The 16,478-nt window shown below is 58.2% G+C and overlaps 1 protein-coding gene across 2 annotated transcripts in view; it reads right to left on the reverse strand.

The window, feature by feature from the left end:
• Positions 1-16,225, reverse strand: part of CD82 (CD82 molecule) — a 47,490-nt gene extending 31,265 nt beyond the window's left edge. The window contains exon 1 of one of the 2 annotated variants that reach the window (XM_058305490.2): positions 16,076-16,225. The gene's annotated coding sequence lies outside the window, so the exon portion shown is untranslated. Of the gene's footprint in view, positions 1-4,605; positions 4,716-16,075 lie in introns of those variants that run through there. The other variant, XM_058305491.2, reaches the window with a different exon arrangement.
• Between the last annotated feature and the right edge of the window lie 253 nt (positions 16,226-16,478).

Genomic DNA, 16,478 nt, shown 5'->3' on the forward strand with positions numbered 1-16,478 from the left:
AACTGCCCAAAACATGAGTGAGCAGCTCCCGCCACCATCACGGACTGGCAGAAACACATCTCACACCCTCCAGGAAGCAGAGGACTTTAGAGCCCATAGGGTCTCCTGTTTACCAGGGGTGGACCCCAAGTCCCGTGAGGATCAGCCCCTGTCACGTGACCCTGTGAGCCCGAGTGGCAGGCTCCCACTCTCCCGGGGACCTAAACGCCTTGGAGCCAGGCGGGAATGGGGGGTGCTGACTGCTGGCATTTGGGAGGGGTAAAGAGGCATGCAGGCCAGCAGCCTCCCCCTGCCAGAACGTGGCAGAGGAGTGACTGCACTTCACAGTTCCTATCATGCATTCCCCACTGTACCTCACTGAATCTCTACAGTAACCCCCAGAGATATTATTATCCCCATTTAACAGACAAAGAAACTGAGTCTCGGAGGTTCAGTGACTTGCCCATGGTCATATGGGCAGCTAGGCCAGGATTAAAATTCACTTCTGACTTGAGACCAGAGCCTCCTCACCTGCCACCTGCGTGAGGTATAGACTGTGGTGCTCCCCCACCCCGCCCTTCCACACCTCTCCCTGACTGCCCACCTTCCCTCCTCCTCCAGCTCCCCGAAGGCCTGACTCTCAGCTTCCTGTTAGGAAGGAAAAGCTCAGTTCCACCAATCTTGGCCAGGATATTCCTTTGCTTGGCTGGTGAGGTCTAGAAATGTGGTCCTTCCCAGCAAGTCCTGCTGTGAAACCGAAGTGATGAGGATTGGAGGGCCTTCAGAACCAAAAAGGGGCCCCTCTGACGGGAGGATGCAGAGTGGGGAAGGGCAGACACCTGGAGCCTCCAGCCTCCCCACCTGGCCCACATGCAGCCAAAGATACCTGCTGAGGCTGAACCATAGTCTTTAACCTCTGCCTCTCCATGTTTCCTTTTCTTGACTGCTTTTGGCCATCTTAGCAGGCTGCTTGGGCCCCATGCAGCCTCTGCTCCCTCCTGATGCTGCATTCCAGCACTCACATGCTCAGAATCACAGAGCCAGAAAGGCCTTGGACATTATCTAGTTCAGTCCCCATTTCTCACACGAAGAGACTGAGGGCCAGAGAATCCCCACCCTTTCAGGGAATGTGTGTGTTCGGTAAGCATGTTGGAGAGTCGGCAGGGGGGAGGGGAATTGGTTCAAGCCAGTGCTTCCCAACTGGTTCTACCTCATGACACAGAGAGGATGGGTATTTTGTCCAGCACACTGGGGTGGACAGAATGTGCCTGGCCCGAGGTGATTGACCCAGGACTCTGTCCCTGAGCGCTGAGATGACCATCTCAGCACACCTCTAACCTGCCTGAGCACATACACTGATTGGGAAACTCCAAGTTAGCCCTCACAGGACCAGGGCTTCGCTAATCTTCTCTCCTTGACCCCGCCACCACCCTGCAAGGTAGGGAGCATGGCTTTATCACCCCATTGTGCAGATGGGGTCACCAGGGCTCAGAAAGGTGGCGGCACATGCCCTGGTCACACAGCAGGGCAGCGGCCCAGCTGAGCTTTACATCCGGGTCCCTCTGACTGGAGTCCCGTGTCCTCCCTACCTGGTGACCCTGCTTCCCAGCACCCCAGTGCTCTCACGGTGGGATCACTGAGCACAGGTGTCAAGGGCACTTCTTGACATCAGGGGCAGGGCCGGGCACCTGCGGGTTTACCAACACACAAGTGTCTCAGGACTATTGCCCTAACTAGCCAGCTGTGACACAGGAGGGCGCAGAGGGCCCAGGTGGCAGGGCCAGGATGTGGACCCGGGCCTCTCAGGGGCACCCTCGAAGGGGACATCACCTAGTTCAGTCCCCATTTCTCAGATGAAAAGACTGAGGGCCTGAGAATCCCCACCCTCTCAGGGATATGTGGGTTCAATGAGCACGTTGGATAGGTGGGGGAGACTGGTTTGAGCCAGAGGGGGCCCCAAGTAGCCACACTCTGCTCAGAGTTTCCACCCACTGCAGTTTACCACAGCCCCACCCCGGCCCTGAGATACGACCCAGACACGGCAGTGAGCAACGATTAGGTCGCACACGCCTCATGGTGAGGCAGCATGGTTTCCAGCGCTCCCTGAGGGTCAAGGGGGACTCTTCAGAGCGTGGTTTCCAGCATTTAATAATAAGAGCTAACGTTTTCATAGTTACTGTTTGCAGGGAATATGCTAAGCCCTCACATGCCTCAGCTTATCCTTTCAACCACTCTGAGGTGGACACTGTTTTTCAACCCCATTTTGCAGTTGGAGAAACTGAGGCAAGGGGCAGTAAAGGGACCCGCCAAAGGTCACGTGGGTAGTAGAGCTGGGAGTTGTATGCCAACGGCCTGGCCCTGTGCTCGACTTTACTGTCGCGTTCCACTGCTGGCAGAAATGGAAGCAATAAATGAGAGGGGGTTAAAATGGTCCGGCTAAGGTCCAGCTTGGGTTGGTTGGGTTTGCTGGCCCAGACTCTCAATTCAAGCAATTGAAGACACTCGGGCTGCACGGGGCACTAAGGACCCGCTCACATGCCCACCCAAGAGCCCGGCTAGCTGGGGGCAGGTGGCTAACAAAGGGTTAAGCTCTGGGCCAGGGTCAAGGTTCCTAAGAGACCAAGGCTAGGCCTGGGCCCTCAGCAGTGGACTGCGGGGGGTCGGGGGGGGACTCTGCACAGGGACACCACAAGGCAGCAGGCAACAGCCGACCCTCCCCAGGCGGGGCTCAGGAGGGAGGACAAGGGGCAGCTGAAACGCTCCTGCGCAGATCCTCGTGAACCATTACCTGGTGGCCCCGATTTTCTCATCTTGAGTATTTAGGATTGAACATCGAATAGACATGGATCCAAACCGTGGCTGTGCTTACCCCTTCCCATCACTTAACCTTTCTGAGCCTTGGTTTTCTCATCTGTAAAATGGGCAAATACTTCCTGCTTCCCTAGACCTGGGAGCTGTTCTGACTTAAGGACATCTGATGGAGAGACAGACAGACAGAAAGAATAGGGAGACGGAGACGCAGTGAAAGCACAGTGCGGCACGCACAGGAACAGGGGCTCCCTCACCACGGATCCTTGGGTAAAAACACGGAGAAGATGGAGGTGGGGGCAGGTCTCTAGCCCAGGAAGCCCCGGGCTGAGGCCCAGCTAGCGGCAGCTCCACCCGGGTGGGACCAGAGGGTAACTCCCGGGGCCTCAGCCCCTCCCGTCCTCCCTCGCCTGCCCCTTCCCTGTGTGTCCACACCTCCGCCTGTGGCTGCCTGGGCCTTCTCTGCCCGCTCCTTCCCATCTCTAGTGGCACCCAGTTTCTGAACGCCTTCTCCCTTTCACATCCTGAGAGCCTCTGGGCAGTACCTGGGCAAGCTCTCCCAGTACCCGGATCCTGGACTTCAGCGGGGAGCGGCCCAGAGAAGTCCACCTCTGCAGCCACGAGCAGCACGTCGGGCCCTCCAGGGCTGTGCTGACCCGTCGCACAGAGCTCCAGCCATGGCTTCCGGGCGAGGCGGTGGCCATTTAACCAGCCTGGCAGTCCTGGCAGGAAACGGGCACGGTGCCCCCTTGGCCTCCCTCCCCAGGGCTCCCTGGGTCTCAGGCGCCCCTGGGGTTGCTAAGGATCCCTGGCCAGGCAACCCCCCACCCTCAGGCTGCGCTCAGCCAGGGGGGCCCCAGCCCCCAGCCCCCCCCTCCCCAGGGCATCCAGAGATGCTCAGGGTTCAGGAGAGCTCAGAGAGTGGTAGGGGGGTGGGGGGAAGAGGAAGAAGTGAGAGGGAAAGAGGGAGATGGGGGGGGGGCAGGGGAGAGGCAGAGGGTGACCCACCGTGACACAGAACGACACTGAGGTGAGGCCAGGGCTGGGCCTGGAGCCCTGGCTCTTCCCCTCCCCCTGGCTCTCCTTGCCCCGGGCAGAGGGTGCCCTCTGAGGGGCTGGGAGCCTCTCCCACATCCAGGGCTCCGGCCTGCAGCCCTGAGATTCCTTCTGGTCTCCACAGGGAAGCCCGGGAGGGCCCCACGCGATATCCACCACCCCCAGAGCCTGCCCTGCCTGCTCCCGCCACACCTGCTCCGTAAACAGGAGCCCTTGAGGGACCTGCCTGGCCTCCCCGCACTGGCCGTCAACGTGGCCCGTCCCCTCCACGGCCCATTCTTCCCAGCCTGGGCCTCCTCCAGATTCGCCCTGGACACCCTGCCTCCCCCGGGGTTCCTGAGCCCACTGCCGGCTGGGTCTTTATCACCTGAAGGGCGCCAGGGTGCTCCGTGCCAAGCCGCTCCCAGGAAGACAGCACAGCGAGGGGACGCGAGCGCGGCTAGGAGTGGTTACGTCAGAGTGAACGAGTGAACGGTGGCGCCCACGGGGCTCCTGCGAGGAGGGCAGGGAAGGAGCCCGCCAGCTCCTGCCTGTGGCCCCTCCGTCCTCAGGCTCCACTTCCCCACCTGTGCGGTGGGAATGGGTCCCTCTGTCTGCCCCTAAGGCAGAATGGAAACCGAGGACCGTCCACCCAGACCCATCCTTAGGGGCTCGCATCTGGGAGCGCCACAATACTTCTCCCCTCAGGCGCCAACGCACTTCCACGAGTCTAGGAACTAGGAACGGCCTCCAGAAGGCAGAATTGAACCAAGAATTGCATACCTGGAAGGGTGGGAGCAAGGGTGAGCAGGTGGGGTGGTGCAGCCCAGCTGTGCGCCTTCACCTCTCTTACTCCCGTCTTACAGGCACCCGGTGTGAGGATCAGGAACACAAACAAACACAAAGCTCTTTACACAATAAAGGGAAGTTGCTGATTATTATCTCCGAGGGAAGGTTTCAGTCCTAGGGGGAGGGGGTAGCTGGGGGGTGGGGGGAGAGAAGAGAGGCTGGACCTACAGGAAAGGTGCCTGGGGCTGTGGTGAGGGCTCTGTGCACACACTGGGCCCCAGGGGCCAGGCTTGGGATTCCAAGACAGAAGTGTGTGCTTGCCCGTGACCACCACCGCATCTCAGGCCCAGCCCCTCTCCACCCCGGGCTCCATTCCCACCCCCAGGAAGAAAGGAGCTCAGAGACACAGGCTTCCCCTGGGGCCAGCCAGCACGGCAGGCCCAGAGCCCAGGGCACACCTGCTCCCACAGTCTGGTAAGACCCAGGGTCCAGAAAATGAGCAGCGAGGGGCCTGGCTCCAGGCTCCCGGCAAGAAGAGCCCTGGGCTCCCTCACCTGCGCTTGCACCCCCTCCTCAGCCTCCCAGGAAGCCTCCTGTTTGCTGACGGCTGTGAGTCCCAGGACACGGTGATAGGGGTATCTCCCTTCCGCAGACAAGCTGAGGTCTGGGAGGTCAGCGCAGCACCCATGGATTAGCGACCTCTGCATTTGGGGCTGGCTCCTTCTCTCCGCCCCATCCTTCCCTCATATCAGCCAAGTACACCCCTTGCGCAGAGCAGATATGTTATATACACCCTTAGCCCAAGCTCAACCAGTGGCCTCACACAGGGGGACTGGGGTGGGTGGAGGCAGAGGTGGTTCCCCGGAGGGGTGGGGGCTAAAGGGGTGGGGGTCGTCCTGAACGCCTGGGCGCACCAGACGGCAAGGCGAGGCTACGCACACATGCTTTCTTAACGCCTCACAAGTCAGGTCAGTGGGGAGAGTAACTTCTTACATTTAAGGAAGCCAGGATTTGGAAAAGGTGACCTGCCCAAGGTCCCAAAGCAGAAGAGTCCCAGGTGGGTCTGTGTCCCCAGCACACACTGAGCTGCCGCCTGAGCCCTGAGCGTGGCAAACCCTGAGGGGCTTGGACCCACGGCGGCCGCGGTCCCTGCCCTCATGGCCCAGCTGGGGCGTCAAATAACCGGGTTAGGCAGTTCACCGCTGGACAGAAGCCGAGGCGGCTGAGCAAGCTGTCTTGGCCAGAGGACCAGGAGGGAAGGCCTCCCTGAGGGAAGGAGGCGGCTGGAGCCAGGCCGGCAGAGCGAGGAACGCTTGCGTCAGGAAACAGGGGAGTTGGCGAGGGTATTCCAAGTGCAGCCGCAGTGTCCAGGCACTGAGGTGTGAGTCTGGAAAATTCTGCATGGTATGTTCGGAGGACAGGCACAATCCTGAGGGGAAGCCAGGGGCTGAACTGGGAGGGGGTTCTGGGTCATGTTCCTCCCCGTTCCCTGGCAAGGGTCTCAAAGGCCAGGACCTGGGCAGGGGCTAGAAGCAGGGACAGGCTGAGTCACCGCATGGCAGGGCCTTTCCTTCCACAGCTGCCTGGCTCAGACCAAGGACCCAGGCCAGCCTTTCTGGAGTTCTGGGTCCCTTGCACTCAGAACCCAGCAGCCCAACTAAGAGGTCGCATCTTTAATCCTAAGGCTGAGGATGGGGGGTCCCGAGCTCCCCCTCCTTATTTGGGAGGCAGCTTGGGATGATACACAACACTGGTTCAAGCCCCAGCCCTGGCACCTCCTTAGCTGCAGCACCCTGAGCAATTCGCTCCCTGCCTTGGTCATCACCTGTGAAAATGGACTCAGTAATAACACCCCCTCTGCCTCGTTCCCAAAGTGCTGGGAGGCTCAGGGTGTAAGTGCATGAGAAAATGTCCACTGCCGAAAGCTGCTCAGCCAAAGGTATCATTATGGCGGATGAGGACTTGCACGCCCAAGAAGGGGAGTGATTTCCCTAAGGTCACACAGCCAGACACCAACAGAGCCGGGTTTGAACTGTGTCTCTTGAAGGCAAGGCCAGGGACCTCCCCACTGCAAGACCCTGAATCCTGAGAGAGCTCTGCCCCTCTCTGCATGGATGGTGGGTGGAGCACAGGCCACCTCCCAGCTCCCCTTCCAGCTCCCCTCTATCCAGGATGCACTGCCGCCCCAGGCCAGGGGCCTCAGCCTTGGAGTTTGGGGTAGAAACCTCTGTGGCCTTGGGCCAGTTGTTTTAGGTCCTGGAACCTCAGTTTCCTCATCTGTAAAACGGGGGGCTGATGATACCTGGGGGTGCTGGTGGGAGGAGGACCTGACATCTTGGCTGCAGAGTGCCCGGTGCAGGGCTGGTTCTAAACCGATGGGAGTTCTCTCACCTCCCTCTGCTGTGTCTGCTGGGCAGTGCCCAGGAGAAACTGGAAAGCTCAGCAGGAGAAAGTTTCCAGCCTCCCGGAAAATCCGCCCAGAACAATAACTGGGAACATAAACTGGCTGGAGAACACTAAACCTTGGAAGGAGATCACATTACTGAATAGTTAGTGGAGGGATAATACGTGGAATGTCTGAGGCCTTGGCTCAGAGACAATGTGGGGGGGTGGGGAACGACCTGCCTCCCCAGCCTCACTTGGGGTCCCCTGGGGTCAGCTCGGGGAAGGTACCTGTGTCCCTGCACCAGACTTGCATGGAAGGAATCCAGAATGGGGGCTGGCAGGGCAGGGTCCTGGCCCGAGAGTTCCTGCTGGCTCTCAGGGCTTCCTTAGCCCTATCAGGGCACCTGCCGGAGCTTCAGGTTTCCCTTCTGCAAAATGGAGATGGTGATAATTTTCTGGTCCTTTTGCCCATAAAGCTCCCAATCTATCATTAACACGTGGGAGAAGGGGTGGGGGAGAGGGAGTGGAGAGGGGGGAAGTGGAGGCCCTGGCCTTTGTTAACTAGGGCAAGGTTCCCACTGCCAGCAGCACCAGGAGCTGAAATTCACCACCCAGCCTCCCGGGCCTATTCTACTGGTTTCAGGCAGCAACAGCTCACAAGAATGAGGAACACGTCAAAAATGCACGTTCACAGACCTCACCCCAGGTGAATGACATCAGAAACTCCAGGGGTGGGGCCCAGTGAGCTATGCTTTAACAAACCCTCCGGGTACCTGCTGCTGGTCGAGTTTGGGAACCACTGCACCACTTCATGACCCACCTCCTGCTCTGGAGAAGCTTCCTCCCACCAATTCATCTTCCCATTCCCTGGGTTCCCGAAGGCTGGTGGGGAGGGAGGAGCCAACATGGAAAAGGTCATTAAATAGTAAAGAGACTCCCTATTAGCTAATGATACAGCAAGTCCGGAGAGGAGAGAGGAAGAGGGTCAAAAGTCAGACTACAATTGAAGAGAAAGCACTTCCCACACCACTCTGCCCGTCCCTCCCTCTTTCTGACTTCTCTTTCTTTCTAGGACCTGCCTCCTTCCTTCTGTGGGTTTTCTAACTAGCAAAGATGGGCAGTGTCCTCCCCTCAGTGGGACTGGAGCTAAATTTGGGGGTACAGCCTGGCGGGTACTGGGCAAAGGGCTTTCGCCTGAGAATGTGGTTCTCAGACCTTGAGTTTAAAAACCACATGACTGAAAATCCACTTGTAGGAATTCACTCTGGTAGGAATCATTAGCTTGGCGCACAGAATATAGGTATGGACAAGGCGTTCACTGCAGCAACGTGGACACTAATGAAAAATTCAAAACGGTCTCACAGTGCCACAGCCCGGGAAGGCTGAATCAGGTCAAGGCAGGTCCAAGCAGGGCGATGCTATGGAGCCGAGACACACGCTATGGAGACTATCCGGTGACATGGAAAAATCCTCCCTATATGATGCTAAGCAAAAAGCAGCAGCACAGGAAGTGGTTCATATGGTATGAAACCAATCTTCTGTTTAAAAGGGGGGAGGCAGAAATACCAAACTGTTCACAGTGGTTATCTCTGAGTAGTTATTTCCTTCTTTGCGTCTGTTCTTTATCCTCCAAATTTTTCCACAAAAACTATTACTACGATCATCAGAAAACTGTATTTAAACGGTCCATTTGCTTCGGACTGAGAGGAAAAGTTGACAGAGATGTCTTTCCTATGTCAGAACCAAGGGGGACTCCTGCTGCACAGGAGACCTGGCTCCCCTGAGGGCTGTCCACAATCCGTGTGGCCCCCACAGTCCACGTGGTCCCAAAGAGCATGATCAGACCAAAAAGTGGAGGCTAAAAGAGTTGGGTCAAGTAGATTCATTCAAGTTCTTCGTATTTTCAGAGTCAGATCTGCCCAGAGATATAAGGTAGTGAGCTGCCCAAAGTATGAAAAGTGCAAGCAAAGGCTGGATGTTGTCAAGGGGAGCAGACTGGGTAGGTTGGTTGACTTGAAGAACCAGACAGCTGCCCACACCCCCACGACCCCATGAGTCTAGACAGGAGCCCCCAACTGCGCCCTCCACTCTACGCCAAAAGCACCCATTTCCAGGCTGGGCTCGGGCGGCCCGCACGAGGACCAAGACCACAGAGGGAAGCCCAAGGCCCCTCCTAGCTCCCTGAGCCCCAAGCAGCCAGGAAAGTTCCTTCCCTCCAGATGAGGGACCTCAGTCTTGGAGAGGAGGGCTCCTTGCCAAGTTCCCAGAGGAGGGGCAGGAGGGGCCTTCACCACCACAGCCTTATCAGCCACCGGCCTTTACTGAGGGCACACTCCGTGCCAGGTGCACCAGAAAGCATCTCACCCACATTAGCTCACTTAATCCTCAAGCACCCATTAAAAAAGGTACTGCTACCTTTCCCCATTTCACAGACAAGGAACCCCGGGTTCTGAGAAGTTGCGAGAACTTGCCCCAAGGTGAGCAGCCAGCGCAAGAGGTAGAGCTAGCCCAGGTCTGGCGACCTCAGGGTCTGAGGGTCTGGAGGGTGCCCCAGCTGGGAGCCCAGCCCCAGGGGTCCCTAACCTACTGCTTGCTCCCCGGGGATTTCTGACACGCCTGAGGTTTGAGGACCATGGAACTGCCACCATGGCGCTGTCTCCTGGCAAAAGAGGAGCTGGCTGCCCCGCCACGACACGAGAAGGTGTGGGGCAGGAAGGAAGGGATGAGAGGCATCTTTCAGAGGGACCCTAACTGCCTGGTTCCAGAGTAGATGACACACCCTCCCTCACCCTGTGTTCAGAGAGGGGTCAGGCAAGTGGGCTACCTACACGACCCAGGGCCTGGCCACCCACGCGCTTGCCGCACGACCTCAGACAAATCACTGCCCACCACACCGAGTTCCTATTTCCTCTATAAACAATGGCGCCTCATCAGGTCCCAGAGCAACATTTTAATATTCCACCTCCCAGAGAAATGCTGACAAGCCACTACAACAGTGAGTGGGAGAGTGATTTTCCACCTGTAGTATAGTAATAATAATTGTTATTATTATTACTAGCAACAACAACAAATCAACATTTACTGAATGCTTACAGAGTACCGGGCACTATTCAAAGCTCCTTATGCATGTAAGGCGGGGGTGGGTGGGAACACTTGTTTTCCTGTTGAGGGACCTCTACGGGGAGGAACACCTCTGCCCCGTCTTCCCAGCAGTCCTCACGCCCAAGAGCGGCTTCTTGGGACCAGTTTGTCCGGGCGACACACTGGCACACTCAGCAGGACTGTGTCTGGCACAGCCTGGCTGCCTGCAGGCAGCCGTCCACCGGGGCTGTTCTCTGGTCTGACCACCTGCTCCTACCGGGAGGCTGGCCCTCTGCACCCCGGTCCTAACGTCATGCTTTGAGTGCCATCTTTGCCACCTTTCCTTCTCGCTGTATTCCAAATTCAGAAGCAGGGTTCCCTCTAAACGCTCAACAACGCACGCTGAGTCCACTTAACCCTCACGGCCACCCGCTGAGGTGGTTTTATTAGTCTCCCTATTCTACAGAGGAGGAACTGAAGCACAAAGAAAGCCCTCTGGTCTCCCCGAGTGCTAAGGAGTTTTCTAAGCACCCTGTGCATTCAGTACGTCCACGATGCAGAAGCTGATGACACAGCGGGACCCTCTCCCAGGCGGAGGCTTGTGGACCAGACATGTCTCCACAGACGCCTCCCTGGGGGCCCTGAGGCCGGACAAATCAGGTTTACTTCAGACCACCCTCCCCAACCCCCCTTGAAAAAATGATTTATTAACAACCAGACAACTATAACAACAACTTCACTCGGATCCCAAGTTCAAACAACACATTTTTGTTTAAGTATGTATAGCAAGTTTTCTAGAGCATTAGTGTGTGTTCTTTTTTCAGGCTCACTGACAAAAATTCAGCAAACAGGGAAAAGTAAAAAGATAATAAAGGCCTTCTGTAATCAGATCTATGTAATCCCATTGTAATGTGTAGCTTTATTTATTCATCTACTTTCTGGCCTTCTGGAGCACAGGCACAGTGGGAGGGTGGGGAGCAGCTCTGCCCCTGTGTTTACCAGGCCTCCGCCCCAGGGCCCACCCACAGCCCCCCTGCTGTGGGTTTAGTGCAGCAGAATCCGCCAGGAGTCCTTCCCCTGAAGAAATCCCTGGGCTGTCCGCTGCGGAACCGTGTGTGCCTCCCGTAAGACGTGTGCTGCAAAGGCAGGATGACAGAGTTTCGCTGTCCAGGCACAGCTAGAAGGGACCCATCCTAACTCCTCTTGTCAGATAAGGAAACTGAAGTCCAGAGAAGGCCACAGAAATAAGCTGGGACGGGAACCCAGCTGTCCTAGCCCTCAGACTCAAGCTATTCACCAAGCTCCGTGCCTCCAAAGACTTAAGAAAAACACTAACAAAAACAGGTGACAGCTCTGTAGAGCCTCCTACGTGCCAGGCAGTGTCCTAAATGCTTCACATACATAACTAATATAACTCTCAAACAAACCCTTTGAGACAAGTACTATTATCATCTCCACTTTACAGATGCTGAAGCTGATACGCAGAGGGTGAGACAGCTGCCCAAGGCCACACTCAGCGGGTAAGGAGCAGAGGCAGGAACCATCGTCACGCAGTTTGATTCCAGGTCCCAGCTCTTAGCCACACAGGACCCTGCCCAGAGTGCCCCCCCCCCCCGCCCCAACTCTCCCAGGCCCAGCAGGGCCCCAGACGGGCTTCTGGAGCACTGCTCCCTGGACAGTAAGAAAACCAGCCCAGACGGCCACCTGGAGCTTCAGGGCAGAACACCCAGGGCCTGTCCACTTCCTGGCGTTGGCTCTGTGAGCCGAGGTCCAGAATTCCGAACAGCTCTCACCCCAGCTCACCCCTCAACACAGCAGCGCAGGGGAAGAAGAGGGGGAGAGCGAGGTGCAGGGCACCTTCCCGGGCCCCAGGCTCGTCAGGCACCTTCTGACATAACTGCTGACTGAAGGCTCCTTTTCTGGCCGAGCCAGGGTTCACTACAGGCCAGAGCAGCCTGTCACCAGGCCGGGGCTGGAGGAAGTCGGGTTGTTCCCCTCTCAGGAGGGGAAAGGCCGGACCTCGTGAGGAATGCCCAGACCCCAGCTGAGGCAATCCCGGGCTGGCCCGGCTTCTCCCGCCTGCCTGGATCCAGGCTCCAAGACGGGGACGGCAGGCCTCAATCAGGGGTGGCACCTCTGCCAAGGAGTCCCCAGAGCCTGGCACTGAGCCGGGTCCTGCTGGGAGCCCCCAGGAGCATCACTGTCTCCTCCAGCCATCGTTTCCCAAGTGCCCGCCAGGTGCCAGGCCCGTGCCAGGGGTCAGGGAGCCAGCGACGGGGTGGGCTCGGCTGAGGGCCTGGGATGAGCGCGTGTGTTCCCGCATGCTCTGCTGTACAAAGGACGGATCCCAGGCTGCCAGTGAAGGAGTAGGCCACGGTCAGAGCAGGGAAGGGATGCCCAGTAAGGAGAAGGAACTTGTCGAAAGCCACATAGAAGTAAAGAGCCGAGCTGGGAACTAATCTCAAGAACCAGAATACAGGCTCTTTCCTCCCCTCAGCTGCTTCTCGATGTCAGCTGAGAGGGAACCAGCTGCTGACAGGAAAACAACGGCGTGGGGGGATCCCCGGGGGTGAGTCAGGAACAAGGCAGCAGAGAGACAACTGGGCCCGTCACCAAGGCCAGCTCCAGGGCCGGCGTTGGTGGCCTCTCTGCCGGCTGAGGGAGGAGGGGAGCAACGCGTACCACTCGCCCTTGCTGACCCCCGGGCTTCCTCTCCCGGCTCCTCAGACCCAGAGCTGGTGGACAGGGCGGTCCCTGCTGAAGCTAAACCAGCCCCCACCCCTGCCCACCCTGCCCCACAGAGGGGCCGGGCTGACAGGCCAAGCAGCTGGGGTGCTCCTGTCCTTCCCGCCTCTCAGAGCCAGCTCCTGACCATTTGACCCTCACCTGATCCTCTCAACTAAATCAGAACTCCCCTCTGAGCTTCCCCTGGGGCAGAGGAAATGGGTCTAACGGATTGAGACAAGCCGTCAAGGCCAAGCCAAAACCAGGGCAGGAGTCTCCAAAGTGTGAGGCCTCAAAGAGATGGGGCTGCCCCTGCACTGTGGAAATTCAGAGGCGCCCACGGGAAACAACCGGGAAACCCCCTCCCCACCACTGCGTGTAGGAAACCGGCGTCCTGGATGGCAGCGCCCGGGTAACCTCTCACCCGACCCGCCCTGGGCCCCGGCTGGCCCTTCTTCCCACCTCATTCCAAACTGCTGGCCGACTTGACCCCCTACCCCCAACCCCCCAGGTGCCTCCCCTTCATGGGCCTTCTGGGACGGCCCCTTCCCATTGCTCTCAGCATTTCCCCCTCCCCAGCACCACCCCACCTCACCCCAGTCCAGCCACCTTCCCTGCTCTGTGCCAGGGTCGAGGCTGGGTGAGGAAATAGGGAGAAGCACAGGGCATGTGCTGCCGACTCCCCTGCCACCCCTCTGACTGTGCCTTTTCCATTCCCAAGGCTGGTGTCTCTTCCTCCAGCCCCAGCGGCAAACATTCTAAAGCTACTCAGACCTCTTCCTCCACCTACACCATCTCCAAAGGCACTGGTTCCTTCTCCACAGACCACTAGATCCTCCACCCCGGCTCGTCTAGGACAGACTGACTTTCCTAAAGTGCTCCTCTGATTATGTCACTGCCTGCTCCAAGGCCTTCAATAGTTCCCAAATGTCGATGAATCAACTCCCACACCTCACGTGGCATTCGAGGCCCTCCACAAGTTGATCCAACCTACCATCCCTCTTTCCATGCCCTGCACAGTCCCAACTCTTCATCCAGACTGATCAGCCGAGGAGTTCCATGAAAATTCCCTGGACATTTTGACTCCCTCCTTTTGTGCAGGCATTTTCCTCTGCCCAAAATACCACCTTTGCTCTGAATGCTGAAACTTTCCCAGTCCTTCAGACCCATCCGGAATTCTACCTCCTTCAAGAAGCTTTCCAGATCCCTGCAATCCTTTTGTCATTTACCCTGTATCAGAGTCACTGGTATCCTTGTCTAAGCCCCTTCCCAGGTGGTAAGCAATTTAGAGCAGGGGGACAGTGTGTCATCACTTGTCATGCCCCATGCAGAGCCGGAGGAGGCGGCTCTCCATTCGATGTTTAATAAGCACTGCTTGAAAGGAACGTCTTCTGCCACCTGCTGAGCCCTCTCCCTCCCTACTAGGCGAAACTCTAATCTTATGTGGCTCAGTGGTTCAGAGAGGGAAGTCACCATCCCCAAGTTGACCTAAGCTCAGCCAGGACTTGAAAGTCAGACTCAAGTCTCACTGACTCTAGGAACCCATTCCCCACCCCCACCCCTTGGCCTGGCTTCTCCAGTATCTCGCCTCTTCTGAACTTCCCACACACACCCTACACACCCCACATACTGTCTCCTCTACTCAGTGCAGCCTTTAGACTCTGCCCCATTGTATTGCCTGGCTGGTTCTAAAGTGGATGGCTCATCTCAGCCGGAGACACAGGGATCAGACTTGCAGCACCCTCAGGCACCTCCTGCTCAAGGCGGACAACAGGTGCCCCCACTGTCCCCACGCCCACATCTCTACCCTGAGACAGGCCTGCCAAGGAATAGTTGGGATTCTAGCCACAGGGCAGTACAGATCTGCGAAATCCCTTCTGGTCCTGAGCCCTGGGTGTGAGCTACCTCTCCTGCAGGGGAAGGTGGGGAGGGGGGCAGGGCTGGGGAAGCTCTTACTGACAGCAATTAGCCAGGTCTGGCTAATTCACTTCTATATCCCCCATCTGAGTCTGATATATAGGAGGTACTCTGTAAACATTTGTGGTTTATTTAGTCGAATACCCACCAGGCTCAAGTACGATTATAAAAAACAGCCACTCTTAGTTCAGGTGACACACTCACCAACCCCCCCCACACACAAAACAGCCAGATTGATGCTGGTGGGAGGTGGCAATTTCTGGCTGTCCCTCCAAAAACTGGGCTCATCCCAGGCAGGAAGCCAGCCCATCACCTGCCCATGCACATCAGGGAGACGGTCATGTAGCGAGACCTCCTCGCTGTGTGCCACCTTGCTAACTAAGCACTGTGCACACATTGTTTTATTTAGTCCTTGCTGCCACGGTTGGGTACTGTCATTATTCAGTCTTTCAGATAAGGAAACTGATGGGTGGTGGGGAGAGGGAGCCCAAGCCCCTGACTACTGGTCTGACCCCCCAGCTATGATACACTACCCTCCACACACACACACACACACACACACACACACACACACACAGAGCAGGCACAAAGCTAATCCTGGCCGTGTGGCAAGAGCCCACAGGGCCCAGCAATCAGCCAGGGTTCTCCCCACTCACCAGGATAAGAACTTGTCCGCCCCCCCTTCCCACTTCTCACCCCCATTTCCGCCCTAGGCCTGCCAGGCCAGCTCACCTAGAAAAGCCCCGGAAGGTGGCCGAAAGTCCCACAGAGTTTCCGACCTTAAGTCTTAGGGGGCCGGACTCAGCTCAGCTCTCAGAGATGGGGGGAAGGAAGGGGGGGGGTTTTCGGTGCACCGAAACCTCCTCGATTCGGGCTTTACTTTCCCAGGGCGCGGGGGCCCAAGCCCCATGGAGGAACTACGGTAACCTTTAAGGCAATTCGCTTCACGCCCCGTTCTGCAGGGAAAGAAACAGCTGTCGGGCAGCACCATCTGCCTCGAATACCTGTGGCTGAGCTGCAGCCTGTCCCACCTGCCAGCCCTCACCTTGTGCGGTTAGTGAGAAAGGGCAACGGGAGCCTGGGGCTCACCTGGTTCAACCACCGTTTACTGGAAAAAGCAGGGGCCCGTTCCAGAGCCCGCCGGGGACGGCCCGGGGTCAAGCCGCCGGTGCACGGCGGAGCGCGAGAACCGAGGGATGAGCACTCGGGGGCCAACGCTCCTTCTCACCTACCAGCTGCTCCGGGCCCGACCTGTCACTGATTGCGAGAAAGCAGCGCGGGCCAGCTCTGGGAGGCAGGAACAAAAACTAACTCTGCTTCCGGTTGCCCGGGCGGCCTCCCCCTGCTCCCTTCTCACCTGCTGCCTATGCGTCTGGCTCCGCTCTGCAAGCCCCGCGTCGCCAGTTCGCGTCCCAGCCAGAGTCGGACTGCGCAGCGCTGGGCTCGGGCGCTCCACCGCCTTGCTCCCAGCGGCCGCCGTCGGGGAACGCACCGGGCCCCGCCCCGCCCCCTGGGCCCCGCCCCGGGCCCGCCCCCGGGCCCTCCCCCGGGCGTCCCTACCCCTGTGGCCGCCGGGGCCCGCGGCGAGCCCCGCCCCGCTACCGCCGCCCCAGTCAATCCCGGCCAGCCCCGCCTCCAGGTCACGCGGACGAGGAGGCCCGCTCCTGGCCCTGTCTCCAAGCCCCCGACTGTGGCCCCCGCAGCGCGGTCTCCGGCTGCGTGGTGCGAGCCCCCTCTCACCCCCTCGCCTAACGGCCCCG

This window comes from Dasypus novemcinctus, chromosome 10 (assembly GCF_030445035.2).
Source record: "Dasypus novemcinctus isolate mDasNov1 chromosome 10, mDasNov1.1.hap2, whole genome shotgun sequence".
In the NCBI taxonomy this organism is placed as follows: Eukaryota; Metazoa; Chordata; class Mammalia; order Cingulata; family Dasypodidae; genus Dasypus; species Dasypus novemcinctus.